The sequence below is a fragment of the Phacochoerus africanus genome, chromosome 15, assembly GCF_016906955.1.
Source record: "Phacochoerus africanus isolate WHEZ1 chromosome 15, ROS_Pafr_v1, whole genome shotgun sequence".
Taxonomy (NCBI): domain Eukaryota; kingdom Metazoa; phylum Chordata; class Mammalia; order Artiodactyla; family Suidae; genus Phacochoerus; species Phacochoerus africanus.
Window position 1 is genome coordinate 38066097 of NC_062558.1, and position 3176 is coordinate 38069272.

The following is a 3176-nucleotide window of genomic DNA, read 5'->3' on the forward strand; positions in this document are numbered from 1 at the left end:
TTATAATAAACTCAACCAACTAGGTACTATAATCCTTCATTAAACAAGAATATTGGAGATGAGACCACTTGCCCTGGGTTCCATGACCTATAATCAGCAGTCTGAACTTAGTTCTGAGGACTCCAAGCTGGTGTAAATGATCTCCCTGGCAGGTTCTACACGTCCATTAATCACTAGGCAGATGGTAACCACCAACACCTTGGCAATCACCCTGCCTCTATTTTGTATGTGGGGATAAGCAATGGTTCCTCCTGGGGGTGCTCGCTCTACCCCTAGAGATCCTGCTGTGGGGATGTAGCAGCCTCTGCATTTTTACCTCTTCAGTTTCTTTCCAACCCCAATGCCCTCTTGTCCCCCCCCCCCCCCGCCCTCTTAACCTGTTGGACTGAAGTCACAAGATTTTGTTTCACTGGCTTCCTGTGGCTGCAACCTTGTGCCTAACATTTTACAACCAGGACAGCTTTCAAGTTGTTGGGTCCTAGCAGTTAAAAGTATTTTCGATGACCCTACAGAAACAGCAGGTGGTCAGAGACAGCCCTGAAGGTTGGTGCCCGTCACTCTGTGTAGGAACTGGGGGCTCGGGGGGAAGAGTCTCAAGTCATGGATGAGGGAGCCCTGTGGGAAGTCGGGGTGCTGGTGGCTTAGGGAATGATGGACTTTCACTGGCATCCCAGTGGGTGTCAAGGAAAGACTGAAAACTAAGTCCCTTCTAGAGGCAAGAGTGGGCTGGAGGGGACAGCAGGCCTGACTTCTAAACCCAATTGTTCTTACTCTGACTTAATGCTTGGAAGCAAAGCACTTTAAGATCTCACCTGAGTTCCCGTTGTGGCTCAGTGGTTAACGAATCCAACTAGGAACCATGAGGTTGTGGGTTCGATCCCTGGCCTTGCTCAGTGAGTTAAGGATCTGGTGTTGCCGTTGAGCTGTTGTGTAGGTTGCAGACTCGGCTTGGATCCCACGTTGCTGTGGCTCTGGCGCAGGCTGGTGGCTATAGCTCTGATTAGACCTCTAGTCTGGGAACCTCCATATGCCACAGGAGCAGCCCTAGAAAAGGCAAAAAGACTCACCTGAGATCCAAGCCAATAAAAAAAAATCATTAGCATCTAGGGTCAAACAAGGGGATAGAAACTGAGCACCTGCTACGTATGTCACACCCTAAACCAAGAGCAAGAGTAAGAAATGACTTAGCTTTTCCGTAAACCTGGATTCGGATTCTGTGAGATCAATTCTAGCCTCTGCCATTTGCATTTTCCTTCAAAGGACCATACCTTGTGAGGTTTGAGGCCAGTCTCCATTTGATCTAATTTTGGCAGTAAGCCAGACTATTTGGTAGAATGCTTCTATTAGAAAAAGCATCTAACTGTTCTTAAAAGATGCTCTCTGCCTAGCTTAGCTTCTTTAGAAAAGTTCTCAAACTCCCTCCCCAACTCAAGGCTGTCACCTGCCTGAGTCTTAGTCCTTTGGGGATAAAGCATTAAAAATCTGGGGAATTCCATACCCCAGTGCAGTAGAACTTCAGCTATTCAGTGCAACTTGTGCCTCTGTGCCTAAATCCAGTATGGGGTTCACTGGCTTCTTTAAATTCAGTAACTGAATTAATTCTCAGCTGAGAATTGATGGATGCCTGAATTAACGGAGTCTGTGCAAAAACTTCCAACACCCGAAGTGGGAGGAAAACCCCTGCACAAAGGTCTTAAGGGTAGGAATGAGTTTGGGGCAAAGAATAGGTGATGGGGGGGAGCACAATGGGCACCTGGAGGTGGTAGCAGCAGCAGCATCAGGAGAAAAAACCAGATGGCAGGAGTCCTGCCCTGTGTGATCTTAAAGTTCAAACTGCATTTCACCGTTATCCCAAAAGGTGATAAGACATCAGCGAAGCTTATGAGTAGGCTTTGTGTCAGTGTAGGTCACTGGCAGAATCTAAAATCGATTCTCTGCAACTTAGAAAGAAGCCGGAATAGGGGGGAGAGATCTGTCCAAGCGGGGATGGGACTTGGATCCAAGCGGTCTTGATGAGAAAGGCAAGATAATTGGATTGAGGGAGTTCCTGTCATGGCTCAGCAGTAACGATCCTGACTAGTATCTGTGAGGACGTGGGTTCAATCCTTGGCGCCCCACTCAGTGGGTTGAGGATCCAGGGTTGCCATGAGCTGCAGTGTAGGTCAACAAGACGCAGCTGGGATCTGGCGTTTGGCTGTGGTGTAGACCGGCAGCTGTGGTTCCAATTCAACCCCTAGCCCAAGAACTTCCATATGTTGCATCTGTGCACCCCCACCAAAAAAAAAATTGACTTGCTAAAGGACCAGCCTGATGTGTGAGGGGAGAGAGTCATCAAGGAACTGACTCCCCGCTGGGTGGGTCTTAGTGGGTAAGAGGAGTGTTCCCTGGGATGAGGAAGCCCAGCGTAGAATGTGATGCAAAGGGAACGTCTGAGATGCTATGAGGGCTGAGTCCCTGACTGTACTGTACTCTTAAGTTGTTCTGATACAGGTTGATGACCTCAAATATGCTCCTGTAGGAGGCATGGGACCCTGCATGCCCAGGTTTCCCTAGGTATTAGCATGAGGTTTCAATAGCACAGCACGGTGGTCCCTGGGAATAAGCAAGGGCCTTGCCAGGAAACAAATGAATTGAAAAAAGTGATGGCCAACAACCAGAACCTCATCCCTTAAGTACAAAATTTTAGGAACAGACTCATGATGGCAAACTAGACCCAAATTCCTATTAGGCATATTGTCCAGGCTATAGTCCAACTCATTAGACCCATTAAACAGTTCTAAGAAGATACCAAATGATCAAATCCTAAGACTTGGAAAATGGATTGTTAAAGCCTCCCTACTACATTCTACTTTTCCAAACCATCTTTTATGAGCAGGGATTACTTACACTAGAAATGAGATCAACACTTACTCTAGGCAGAAATGTCTAAGAAGCCATGCCCATCATGGAAAGCATGACCCAGACTCGGTTGCCTCTGGGTATGAGTCATCATTTACGTTGTAAAAATAATAGCTTTTCCAAAACTCAACTTCTGAAGGTGCCTCAGCCTATTTAACTAGTTTCAACTGCTTTGAACATTTCTAGCTGGTCCTGGGAATAGTCCCTGGAAACTGCCAAGTCTCTCTTAATTGAAAAGATAGTGCTGGTGGGGGTGGGTCCTAGGGTCATTTAGCCTC